The sequence below is a fragment of the Megascapheus bottae genome, chromosome 5 (assembly GCF_031878675.1).
Source record: "Megascapheus bottae isolate mThoBot1 chromosome 5, mThoBot2.hap1, whole genome shotgun sequence".
In the NCBI taxonomy this organism is placed as follows: Eukaryota; Metazoa; Chordata; class Mammalia; order Rodentia; family Geomyidae; genus Megascapheus; species Megascapheus bottae.
Genome location: NC_143513.1, coordinates 37,360,402 through 37,374,891, shown reverse-complemented (window position 1 = coordinate 37,374,891; position 14,490 = coordinate 37,360,402). Strand labels below are relative to the sequence as shown.

At 34.7% G+C, this 14,490-nt stretch overlaps 1 protein-coding gene across 1 annotated transcript in view; it reads right to left on the bottom strand.

Moving 5' to 3' along the window:
- The window catches only part of Magi2 (membrane associated guanylate kinase, WW and PDZ domain containing 2), a 1,234,376-nt gene that overhangs the window by 884,110 nt on the left and 335,776 nt on the right, over positions 1-14,490 (bottom strand). The window lies entirely within an intron of this gene.

Below are 14,490 nucleotides of genomic sequence, written 5' to 3'. Positions count from 1 at the left end.
TGAGCTGCTTTTTACAGCATTTCTTTGGCACATTCTTTCTCTTTAGCAGTGATTCTTGGCTGAGGAGATTTTTTTTCCCCTTTTGGAAATTGGGCAATGCTTGAAAACATTTTGGGTTATCAGCTCAGAAAAATGTATGAACCAGGGATGTTTCACTGTTCAGGGCAGGCCTTATAATGAAGAATTATCTTCCTCTCTGTGATTGCTCTTGAATTACTGTGGATCTAAAATGTGTCGCTAACTTATCCAGATTTCAACCAAGAGTAGCAAACTGATCACGAGGGCAATATTGTTATCACCTTTTAAATACCAAGACAATTCACCTCACCACATTGGCAAATACTGCCATGAACAACTATTAGAGTCTTCTCTAAATACAAGACTCTTCTTTTCTTATCCCAATTAAGGACTTTTATAATGACAGTCAAACTTCCTGAACCCTTACTTAATTTTTCTACCTCCAATTCTGGCATTCAAACTTGGTACATAATACTTTTGCTCATTGGCTGGTACCTGAACAGCACCTCTAACCCTGAACCTTTACTTTCTGCAAGGCACTGTTTTGTGCAATACAAACCTCTTTATTCTTATCCATGAAATTCATACTGCATTATTCCCCACTTTAGAGATGATGACTAAATCATAGATAGGTAATTCAACTACGCCAACCCCATTAGACATGTCATATCTTATGTAAATCCATGTAGCTTATTTCATAATGAATGGCCAGTTTGGGTTTCACTAGAATTTAATATGCCAACAACTATTATCATTCAGACTCTTCTAATCATTTTTAAGATGTTTCATAATCTTCACCTTCTCTACTCTCCTAACTTACCACCTAATTCTTGAAGCGTAGTAACCTGACTCTGTGTCTTTCATGCTCATCTTAGTAACAACAAATTTCTAAAAGGTTAGACTTGGACTGTCTTCCTAGGTCCTCTAGCCTAGATTCCCAATGCTGACTTAAAAGGCTTGTGTCTCATCTATGATTGTTCTATAGGGCCACAGCTCCACTTCTGTTTTTTGAGTTCCTAATTGGAGATAAGAGTCATGGAAACTTTTTGCCCAAGCTGGTTTTGAACTGTGATCTTCAGATCCCAGCCTCTGAGGTAGCTAGGATTATAGGTATTGCACCAATGCTCAGCTTTTCAACATTACACACACACACACACACACATACACACACACACACTATCTATCTATCTATCTATCTATCTATCTATCTATCTATCTATCTATCTATTGTTACACAATTGTATATGCTCCATAATCTCTGTGAGGTAAGATACTTTATACTTTTATGTAGGTACAAACACATGACCAGTTCACACTTTAAATAAATTTATATAGATATATATCTTCATATCCATATAGATGTGTACACATACATATATATATACTTATACACATATGAAAATATTTCAATTCTGCAGATTCTCTGCTAATTTTGGGGTTATTTTTTTTAAAGACTGAGTCTTATTTACTTTTTCTCTACCTCTCATATTTTATATATCTCTACTTTCTTGGAAACACAAAAGAAAAGACCATTATAGCTTTCTCTAATTACGTGAGGCTGCATGCATTACCAGATTTCCACAGTGGAAGCCAGGAATCCATTGTTCTCAGTCTAAAGGCTGTGTTCAAGAATCTGGAGACTTCAGTCTTGTTTCATGGTTTAAAAAAAACTGTGCTGGGGCTGGGAGTTTGGTCTAGTGGTAGAGTGCTTGCCTAGCATGCACGAAGACCTGGGTTCGATTCCTTGGTACTACATACATAGAAAAAAGCCAGAAGTGGTGCTGAGGCTCAAGTGGTAGAGCTCTAACCTTGAGAAAGTCCAAGGACAGTGCTCAGGCCCTGAGCTCAAGGCCCTTAGCTCAAGCCCAGGACTGGCAAAAAAACAAAACAAAACAAAAACAAAAACAAAAAAACTCCAAACTATGCTACTCACAAGTGAGACTAAAGGAGGATAGTCTTAGGAGAGAACCAGAAAGGCTCAGTGGCTATGTGCCTATGATCCTACAAAATGATACTTACTGGAAACGAGCTCCAAGAAATGGAAACACAGCAGCATTTTATTTGGTTCCCTTCCCTCCACCTTCTCATTTGTCACTGCCTTTGTTTTCTGTACCTTTTGTCTTGTCTGTTTGGGGGAGGGTATGGGGAGAATCACAGAAATGATGAGATAAAAGTGAAGAAATGCAGCAGTGATACACACTAGACACTATGTTGAGAATGAACTATATAACTTGTGGTGGAGGGAAAGGGAGGGGAAGACTGGGAGAAAGTGAAGAAAGGGGTGTCACTGTTCAGAAAGAAATGTACGCATTACCTGACTTAGGTAACTTTAACCTTACCTCACCTTTATGATAACAAATAAGTAAATTTAAAAAGTGTGTGCTGCTAATTAGAAGGTTGCAACAAAGATTACTAAGAAAACCTTTAATATTCCAGTGGCTGACAGGATATTTTGGGATTTTTATTGTTTTGATTTTTTTTCTTTCTTATTCTTCTCTAATTACATACCATCAACATCATGAACATATCAAGGCAGGACTGAGCCAAGTATCCAGAGCTGAATTCATATTGCTCAACTAAATTTTAAAGTATTTAGTCTTTCTTGCCAAATCCAACGATCTGGTCATTATTGCTATACAAAGATTAGTTAACTCAGATAGTTTCAATAATCATTTCCTGACATCTTTAGGCTGGCTATGGGTCTTAGCTATGACACTGGATAGTTGTTTTTACCTCAGTTTTGTTGTATATGTTCTTCTTAACTGATGACTGAGAATAATATATGTCTCACATAGATTTGAACTTGTGAAAATAATAAATCCTTATAAAATAGGACCTACTTTGTATTTATTTACTTACATTTTAATTCATTTTGATATGGGGTCTTACTATGTAGTTCAGGTTGGCTTTGAATTCATAATTCTCCTGCCTCTGCTTTGTGTTAGGGCTACAGGTATGTACCATCACACCTGATAGCATCTATGTCTTAATAATTCCATATCCCTTCTTCCTAGCCAGTCATCTGTACTTCTTACCTCTCAATGTTAATATATATGAATTAAAATTAAAATAAGTTTTATGAAAGTTTAAGTATTTTAATCTCTATAAATTTAACAGGCTATTAATTGCATTAATGACACTTTGAGAAAATCACATTTTTACAGCTGACTAATCTGAAAGATAAGTTTTTATGAATATAGCCCTATTCATAGAGATAATAGTGTTCAGCCTGTAAGATAACTGGAATTACAATCTTATGTTTATGACAGAGAATCAGTAGACTTTCTTCCAAACTAATATTAGACCAGTATACTGGCATAAATACAAGGATTCCTAATTGCACATAGTCAAATCTTTCTTGCATGTGTATTTAACAGTATTTCATTCTATCAAGGAATTCATAGCATGACTCCTTAATGAACTTTGAGGCACAGAACTGTTGTGGGAGCCTACGCAAAAGCCATACTTGCTGACCTGTGATCATAGAGATTATGCCATCAACTCTAAAAGCATCTTAGTTCTTTCAAAATAGAATTAATTTTTGGTAGAGCTTCAAGTAATATATTCAACTCCTCACTTTTAATTAAGATTCCTTCTCTTGCTCCAAATTTAAATTATGTTCTGAAAGCATATTTTTGTCAATTGCCTTTTCATGTGGGAAATATAATTATGAAGTAAATTTTGTTAGTATTGCATTCATATGTTTTAATAATAATGTTGTGAATAAAAATGAACAAAGACCCTTGCACACATTTAAAATGTTTCATTCTATAAGTAGAGTAGAACAATGGCAGAGTAACTGATATTACATTAACTATGCCCATTTTCTAAAGAACCAAATTATCCCTATTAGCTTATAACCATTTAGTATAATGTAATTATATTTGGAACCTGAAAATAGAAAAGTACAAGCCTTGACAAAGCCTCTGTCTTTTTTGTAATATCGGATAGCAACTATTTGTATTTTATTTGACTATAGACTAACCAAAACAAATTGAAGAAGCACTATTATAACTATAAGTCCACTGGGTATTCATAAAAAGAAATATGTTCAAAGGTGGTATTTTCTTTCATAATGAAAATGTTCAGCCATGTTATGTTTGCTCTGAAGGATCCAGGATCTATTGCTTAGCTTACAATGCATCAAGAGACCATTGTAGCTATGGTAGTCATAACGGAAATTTCTTCCATCCTGATTGTGGGAGATGTTAGGTTTTAGCTACAGATTTCAGAGTAGCCATTTTGCTTGCAGGGACTGTAAACTCTCCAAGCAGTTCTGCCTTGTGTGTTATTCCAGAGGATCTAGTCTCAAACTTTCTTCTCGAATTCTCCCAGCAATTTTCTTTTTTTTTTTTAATTGACAGTTTATTTTGAACAGATATCAAGCCTGTAGATTATCTACAAGCATAGTAAATCAATATTCATGTTTTTCTTGCAGCATTTGCTTTTGTTCTCTCTATATATCTATATATGTTTATTATTCTGAAGCTTCAAGAGTAATTTGCTCTTGAATTATAAAATTGGATTCCCAAATATTTCTGAAATGTTATTTGAATTCAAAGATAGTTGCTTATATGAAAATAATTATCCCATTTAGGGAATTTAACACGATATTAAACTACTCTCAAATATACACAATGAGATGTGGATCCAACCCAGATGCCCCTCCCAGCAATTTTCTAAATGACCATTTCTCTAAACTTCTTTCTCATTAAAATACCTTTGATACTCTTTTTGGGGGGAGGAAATTTTAATTTCTTACACTGAAATCTGAAGGAGAGTATACTGTTTGAATTTATGGGATAAAAAGTTCTTTGACATGTAAGCAATATGAAGAGAATAAAAGCTTGGCAGGAGTTGTTTGTCTGAACATTTGGCTCCTGAAGTACAAGATAAAACTGTGTGTATGAATGTGACATCACTGTGTGAGAAATGAGGTGTTACCCAATACTGGAGGAGGCCCAAAGATGTGTGTGTGTGTGTGTGTGTGTGTGTGTGTGTGTGTGTGTGTGTGTAAGTGGGTGAATGTGTAACTTTCACTTCTGCAGGCCTCTGATGAAGGACTCAAACAAGTTGTTCTCACATATATGATCATGAGATTGTGCCCAAAGAAAAGCCAGTGGGAATTTTTAAGATCTGAGAAGTTTGTCATTATACCGAACCATAAGCAACACTTTGTCAGTGCCAAGTCAGCCATCCTCAGATAGAAAAGTCTTATTTTTCCTCAACAGAAAGACCACTTTCCCCATTACAATGCCATGAACTTTGGAGTAAATGGCCTTGGTGCCTCTGTTTCATTTTCCTCCAGATGAGAATGGGAGGAGGCATACCATTGTTGAACATCAATCAACTATGACATGAATTTGGTCTTTTTGGAGCCATTAGAGACAATATAGGTTCCCAGACAGCAGATATAGAAATGTGTCCAATCATAGACCTTAAATAGTTGCTTATTTTTGTGATTTTTTCCCCTCTGGCTATCATTAGGGACATTAAATAAACTGTGATTATTTGTTTAGGAAGTATTTTACATTTTGGAGTCTTCTAAAATTTAGTCAGAGCTGTCAGAGAAAAAAGCAGCAACAATAACAAAAGAGATCTAACTAGTTGTTGGCATCACACAGATGGAGACTTCATTTTCTTCCTAGCTAATTCCTAACTATGTGGTTGTGGGAATGGTTGATAACTTCTCCAACCCTAAATCCCACTTTGAAAAATGGGAACAACAACATATTTCTCAGAAAACTGTAAGAAGAAATGATATGGTATACTTGCATATTGGTGTTTGGTAAATATTGATTCATTTATTTCTTCCCATGCATATCCTATCATCTCTTTACAAAAGAAATGAGGAACTGTGAAGTTTTGTAAATATTTGCTTATAATGCCTATGCAATTACAAATTTCTAACATTAGGATTCAGAGTTTGAGTAGACTTAATGAAAAAATTACAAGCAAAGTTCACTAGAAATTTAAAACAAATAAGGTTTAGGCATATTAATTCTTTTCCCATATGACTAACAGGTTTAATTATTGGACTAGTACATTTGTCATCTACTTGTTTTTTTCTTTTAGATGTTTTATGTTCATGGTAATACAATGTTAAAGAAAAGAAAATTTGGAACTTAATTGGTTAATGGCCAATCAAGAGGCAAATGCAAGATGAAATGACTGAGTTGGATTCAGGACACGAAGTAGCAAATTTCCTACAGATGTGCAAGTCCCTTAATGATCTGCACAGCTTTTCATCAGTGTCAAACAATTAAAAAGATGAAAAGACAAATCAGAATTTTACCAGAATTGGGAAAGCACAGATACACACAGGCTTGACATTAACTCCCCACTTTAGTCTTGTCTTTGGAGGACAAGTTAAGGAATTATGACTGATGATAACCACTGGGTTGTGTTGAAAGCCGCAAGGGAAACTATTATAATGATGCTTGGGCAGACATTCCCTGACTTTATTAGAATAAAAATCAACTTTTCCTGCAAACTGGCTTTATAATTGGAAAGGGATCAACTTGAAGTAGAAACTGAGAAGCTTTCTGTGGATTGGTCCCATTCTACACATCTAACTTACCTAAAAAGGCAGAATTCATAAGTATATCTTTCATCTGAGCTGTGAATGCCTTGACTAACACTAAGCATTGATTTAGCCTCCTTATTAGAGGAATCTATTTGGAAGTTGAACTAGGGTCATTCATTTGAATAAGAGAGATTATTAAAGTTCAACATTAGAAGACACTACATTTCATGTTAAACATCTTATCATAGGCGTACAATCACATTTTCATAACAATACACCTCATGCTTCAGAGGTCTTCACATCACATCACAACTCATTATACATTCCAAAGGAGAAGAACTATTTTAGAAGCTTTGTATTTCTCATTATGTTTATTTTCCTATCTATTTACTGAGATTGGACCATATTTCAGAGTTGCATGAATAGTGAGGGCAGATTTCAATGAACATCAGAGTTATGATGGCATCTTTGACTTGACATTCATAGAAAACTCTGAAATACACGCATCACTAGCTTTATCCAGACCTGCACTTAATTTAAACTCAGCTCTTTATTTTTCTCTGAAGTGTTTGCTGTCTTTGATATATCTCTCTTTCCATAAGCTGTTTACACCTGCTCAGTATCAAGGGCATTCCATACTCAGAATAATTTAAGCCAATTTCAGGAACTGATTTGAATAATTATTAAAGAAATGCAAGCCATCAAATCAGAAAACAACAGAATTTTAGATCAGTAAGAACTATTTTATTACTTTCCCTCCTTTCCCAAGCCCAAACAGTTAAGTCCATTGCAAAGATCTGTTGTTACTTAGTGCATAGCCTGGTCTAGAACTAGTGAATCCTAAGATGAGGTTTCTTTCCATAGTTCCATTTTGCTACTTGATAAGCTCTATCAATGCTAAATCATGCAATACATAAACTACTTCACTTAGTGCACTAGACATTAGAATAGCTATAACTTCCAACAGCATTCTATTTTGGTTGTTTTGTCTAGGTGCTTTTGAACTGGATGACTCAAAGATTTACTACAAACCTATATCCTTGGTTCCTGGCCAACATAATAATCTATTGCTGTCTGCCAATTTCTTACAATTGTAATTACAGTACCTAGTACCATAGCCAAGATACTAATCAGTTAACTGGAAACTGGGGTAAGTCTGAGACTGGTGGAGTCCTAATTCTTTTTATTCAAACAGTGAAGATACAGTGAGGTGTATTGACTTTACACCCCATCATATAGGGTTATGATCTGGAAGTATGCACTTAAGCTCCTTGAAAATTGGAGTTATTTTCTATTGAAAGTGATGACTGGCTTTCCTGGAAGTGGGAAAAATGGTCTTAGAGACACATCTAACTGTCCCTGGGACAGTGACTGAGATTATTGGCTTTCAAGCCCCTCTGGAGATTGTCGTAGGAAGAGAAAAGTGACAAATGCAAACCCAAAGGGAAAACACAAAGGTAAGACTGAGTCATAACAACAGAAAAAGTCAATGTAGTCAGTGCAAGGGGAAGCTTATATTATTAGGAAAATCAGTAAGGTTTTCACTGCTGGTCTTTATTGGCTTTTCTTTCTTTTTTCTTTTCTTTTTTTTGCCAAATCTGTGCCTTTATTCTAAAACGAAGTGCCCTGTGGTGTCCATCACATAAATCAATGCAATCACTTCTAATGTTCCTTGACTTTCCACATTAAGTGATATTTTGAAGCCATTTCTCTCCTGGAGATTACTCTGTCAACCAAACCAATGAATGCTAACTATTTGACCAAAGAAAGATACACTTCTTTTGCTCTATGAACAGAAGAAATAATGGTTTCATATATATGACTGGATATTAGCATTCTTAGTTTGAGGGAAGAGAAGTCCCTTAAGTCCATTCAAACTTTCTATAAAACAATACTCTTACCAAATGTGCCAAGCCTACAGAACATCTGAATGCACAATGAGCAGAGTGTTGTCATGTGTTTGCTATTACTAAGAAGCTTTTGAAAATTTTCCTGCCTTATTAATCTGTTAAGAAGTAGACCTATTTGTTTATAGACTTTTTTAAGCAAATAGGTCTACTTCTTAACAGATTAGAATAGCCATTTTTATTCTCTAATTATTATCATCTTTAACATTTATTATTAAATATAACCAGTATAATCACATACATACATGCACATATACATACATGGCAGATTTGGCACTCTATCATTTGAGCTATACTCCCCTCCACCTTTGTTTTCTGGTTTTTATTTATTTATTTTTTAACAGTCCTGAGGCTTGAACTCAGGGCATGGGTGCTATCCCTGAGATCTTTGTTCCAGGCTAGTACTCTGTCTCTGAGTGTTTCTGTTTCTGTCTCTGAGTGTTCTGTTTCTGGTGTGCGTGTGTGCGTGTGTGTGTGTTTGTGTGGTTAATTGGTAATAAAAGTCTCACAGACTTTCCTGCCTGGGTTGGATTTGAACTATAATCTTTAGATCTCAGCCTCTCGAGTGGCTAGTCACCAGTGTCCAGATATACTGGTTGTTTTTGAAGTAGGATTCTGCTTCCCATTGACGTACATTCCTATGCTGAAATTCATCTGCTGTGAGATTTCTATTCATTGCTGCAAGCAGTCTTGAAACATGGCATCCAGTTTCTCACTGTCTTTTTGTCTAGGCTGGCCTGTATCTATAATTGTCCCACTATAGGTTGACAAAGGCCTCCTGAACTTTTCTTTCTAGCCTAGCTTTGAACCATAATCTTCGCCTTCTCAGTCTCCCAAGTTACAAGAGTTATAGATATGAGCTACTAGTGCCAATCTTCAGTCTATTTTAGAATAGCAACTTTCCAAAGAATAAAAGTCTAGCAACATTAAAACCATTTCATGAATGAATTCTAAATTTGTGATTTATTTGTGGCAATAAGAAGAGTTATGGCCATAAGTTAGTATAAAACTCAGTTGCATCAGATACATTTATTTGTATACTAGCCTGTCCATCTATATCTGTGAAGTTCTACTTGCCTTCTTGGCACAAAGGCCATTATTACTTACAGATATTCTGCATAATCAGTCATGTTCTTCATCATCTCCAACTCAGAGAAATTCCTCCCACTGAATAAAAGATGCTGTTGTTGAAGTTAGTCATCTAATCTGTAGGTTGTCATCATTCTCTTTGGATTTCAGAATATGAAATACACTTACAGTTAAAATTAGGATTAGTTAGGATGATCTGCTCATATCTACCAAGACATATTGACTTAGTTACATATTGTCACAAGCTATTAAGGTACTGAATTTTTGTTAAATAATTAAAATGGCTTCCCTTTATGCAGTATATTAGGGAGTTCACTTCCAATCTCATACTTTCTAATAGTTATGTGGTCAAATACCCTGTCCTCAGCAAAAGGGGTTGTTGAACAATTGCAAAGCAATATCTTCTGATATTTTGACAATTGCTCTTAGGATGAGATAATTTCTCAAAACTTTTTAAGAAGTCTGCTTCTAAATTTTTCTTTGTGAAAGACAATATAGCATAAGTGTTAATGTTATTGACTTTATATTTTTGTTGCTAGTACTGCGTAGAATTGTCCTTGGGTTTCTCAAGGTTAGAACTCTACCACTTGAGCCACTGCATCACTTCTGCCTTTTTCTACGTATGTGGTACCAAGGAATCGAACCTATGTCTTTGTGCATGGTAGGCAAGCACTCTATAGGCCAAACTCCCAGCCCTAATCATCTTTTCTTTTTCTTGTCATGTGGTCATGGGGCTTGAATTCAGGATTGGGCATTGTCCCACTGCCCTTGAGTTTCTTTTCTTTCTTTCTTTTCTTTTCTTTTTTTTTTTTTGCTCTACCACTTGAGCGACAGCACCACTTCCAGCTTATTCTGTTTATATTGTACTGAGGAATCGAACCCAGATCTTCATGCATACTAGGCAAGCACTCTACACTAAACCAGCCAAGTAAACATTTTTAAAAAGTTGAAATCTCACAATTTGATCTTGGAAATTTTTAGTTTTATTAACATAAAATGTTTAAATATATTCAAACTTCATTTTAAGTTATACTTCAATCAAGTTTCCCACAAAAGTAATTTGTTTCATATCTGAAATCTGTGTGTTTCTTTTTTTATGGAATAGCTTTAGATTTTAGTTTTATTGATTTTTTCCTTTTATTTGATATACGCTAATATATCTCTTTACTTGAAGCAAATTTAAAATTTTTTACCAATAAAACCATCTTACCATATGACAAAATAGTCTTGAGAGATAAGTTTAACTATTAAAATTGGGTTTTCAATTTCATCTCTATGTCATCTGAGACAGTGGGAAAATGTTATAGCTATTATATCTTTATCCATGTTTATATCAAAAATTGTGATTTTTTAATAATTGCTAGAGATACAAAGAATCAGAACTTTATCAAAAAATTGCAGTGATTATTTCAGAAGCATAGTTACCTTAACTGTGGTTGATTAGACCCAAGTAAATATATTCTATCATTCTCAGTAGACTGTTCAGACTTTATTCTCTTAACATTTGAAATCAGTTCAATATTGTTATTAATAGCTCTTCTAATTTCTCTCCTAAAGTTGTGAATCATTGTTACTCAGGGAGCATGCATACTACTTTAACCATGTACATTTTCCAGGTTATGATGAAACCATGCAACTTTATTTAATCTCTAAGCAAAGGCTGCTACCTTAGTACTTTTGAAATTGCCTTCTATGTAATATCAGGGTAATTGAAACTCCTTGTGATGGATGTCCTAAACTCCTTCAAGCCCTTTATCTATGTGAGTTTTTTCCTGGTTAGTCTTTATCATATTCTAAGCAAAAAACAAGTTTGTTTTATCACCATTTACACATTACCTCTAAAGCTCAATTATATAAAACTGGCATTGACTGACACATAAGATATTCCAGTTATTCAGTGTTTTCACTTAAAAGTCAATAGTGTCTTCATTTAAATGTTGTGTCTTCACGTTGTTCTTTTATCTTTTATCTTTTTTTTTTTTGGTCATGGGGCTGGCACTCGGCCTGGCACTGTCCCTGAGCTCTTCAGCTCAAGGCTATTACCCTATCCTTGGAGCCACAGTGCCACTTCCCATTTTCTAGATAACTAGATAAGAGTCTCGCAGACTTTTTAGTGCCTATGCTGGCTCTTTGAACCATGATCCTCAGATCTCAGCCTCCTGAGTAGCTAGGATTACAGGCGTGAGCCACTGAGCCCTACTATTCACATTGCATCTTAAAAATAGTTGCTTTAGTGTTTTTGTGGCATCAAATTTCTCTAGAAGCCTTCATTTCTCCCTGATTAGTTGTCAAACAAGTAGGCACAAATTTGGATCTTCAGTGAATATGAATCTTGTGACAAATTTATGACCTATAGAAAATGTCCAGTAAGTTTCTAAGGAGTTTCTCTTCCTGATCTGATTTTAAATAATGACCTGAAGTCATCTGGGATTGTGATTGTGTGTGTGTGTGTGTGTGTGTGTGTGTGTGTGTGTGTGTGTGTGTGTGTGCACGTGTGTGGGTTTATTGGTGCTCATGCTTGCTATATTTATGACAGTCCTATCAATGACTCAATATTGCTTCCATGTTCACAGAGTTACCTTTTATAAAACATTGTTTGAATAATTAGGTTTGCAGAATAAGGTTCTAATCCAGCAAAAAGGAAAAGGCTTATTACAGTCAGTACATGTTTATGAATAGGATTTTTGAATGGTTTGTAGATCGAGCGTGAGGGAGATCCGGATTTATCACCTTCTTCCCCCAGTTAGCTCTGAAATCAGCCAACAGCCAGACAAGTTTCCTTCAGCAGTAACTATGGGAACTAACTTGTCCAAACTTGGATGTAACTAATTGTATGCATGTGTGTAAGAACAAGAATGTCTCTATGGACACCTAAGTCTAGAGCATTCTATCACTGGCAGGAAGGAAATCAAGTGAAAAAGACTTCTCTTTACCTTCTAGTTGTAGTAGGTAGAGTAGCAAACTAGCCTTATGTAACTAAATGTAACAAGTTTCAAAGTAAGATTTTTCACACAAGGCCCTAAATTTAACTAGAAGTCACTTGGGTGTAGCATTGTAAAAAGTAATTAATCCTTGTGTGGTTACAAATATATTGTACTTTTGTTTCATTGCAGTCACCAATAATCTATTTTTGGCACCACAGTTACCTTACAGAAGAGGAACATGTATCTCTCAGTGTATGGATCTACTGGAGCAATGGTAAGCTCTTGAGTAGTAGTCATTTTCCTTTCTCATGTTAGGTCCATAAAACCTATGAGAATATTTTGACCTAGAAGAATGTATAAGACACGTGATTCCATAGTCAGTACCAATAAGCTGGATACAGCAAGTAAGTGTCTAAGACATGGTAGAATTTTTCACCCTACTGACATTTTTACAACGTGGTCTCTAAAAATGTCTGCATGCTTCATTAAAAGGTGTAATGATTGAAGAAGGTAAATTGTCCAGGTCCAGTTCTTCATCACAAAGAGAACTTTTAATAATATAAATCAGACTCATCTCTAGCTCAGACTATTTTTAATTTACTCAATTACCAAGTTAAAAGCACTGGTAGTGGATGGTGTCATTTGAGTTAGCTATTAGGAGTAGTAGCTGAAAATCAAAGAATAAGTATTTTATCATAACAATCAGATTCACTGAATTTCTAGTTATCACATTTACAGGAGCTATTGAAAGATTTCTAATTGAATTTATGACCTTGTACCAAAATCATATCTTGAAATTCTTCACATTTATTTACTCATGTGGCCTGTAATTTTACCTATTTGTTTTACTTCTATTGTCTTTTTTAGTACTCCAAAGGAAATGCTTTTAAAAGTTAAATAACTATGCAAAATATTCTCCTATTATCTTAATATTTAATTAAGACTGTCTTATTTATGTCATCGCCTTAGTAAGGACCATATGTATTCCTGAATGTCTGCTTCTTATCTATTTCCCTTAGCTTTTCAGTATAATAAAGTATCCCGACTCTTTATTTAGTATTTGAGATCACTTTTCTTTCATGTCACAAAAGATAAATTCACACAGCTGCTCTGACAACATCTCTGCTTTGAAAATGCATCCTCTCGTTACCTTATAAATAGTTCAGTCACTTACTTTAATCCATCTTCTGCCAATCACACTAATGTCAAACTCACAAGTTTACAAGTACACTTTTCTCTCAACTTTCAGCTTTAAATCAAAGGTTCGAAAGTCTACTTATTTGACTAGCACACACTGAAAAAAAGGAATGATTTTGATGAACAAGATGTCAATCAGCAAGCATTCTCATTGAAGAACTGTTGATCGTTGTGCTCTGGCATTTTTATTTTGGTGAACATTCAGTACTGACAATGGTGTAAGCTTATCCATAGTATAAGATGTATAGATGAAAAGGCTCGGTGGTTACACCCTGTCATTTCCTTACCTTGGTGTGCTTTCAAATTTTATATGATCATTCATCTTCATCATTTATATATTGTGGCTCCATCCTAGATATTATTACTTTCTGCTTTTTTCATTTATCCAAGATAAGTTTTAAATAGCTTACATTAGGTCCCAGCAATCATAGTTTTGAATTCATTAAACTTTATGGTAGAACTAGAATAATGTATACATATAATATCTACAAAGTAGGATTTCAAGAGTGGGAAGTCTTCAAAGGTTATACTATCTCCCTTAAAGAAAATGGAATTTGATATCCATTTGTTCTAATGCTAATACAAAATTTTCAAATGAGGGACAAAAATGATGATTTGTAATGTTGATAAATTAATTAGTTCCTTTCTTTTAAAGGGAAATTGGGATTTGATTCTGGTGAATTTATATAGTTTTTGCACATAAGGAATTTATGCAGTCATAATAACTTCTTAAGCAAAGGATACTACCTTTATTTTTCCAAGTGTACTTTCCTTTCCACTTGTGGGCTTCCCCTGATGAAACTCAGAGTTGAGTCTTGGAGTTACTGTG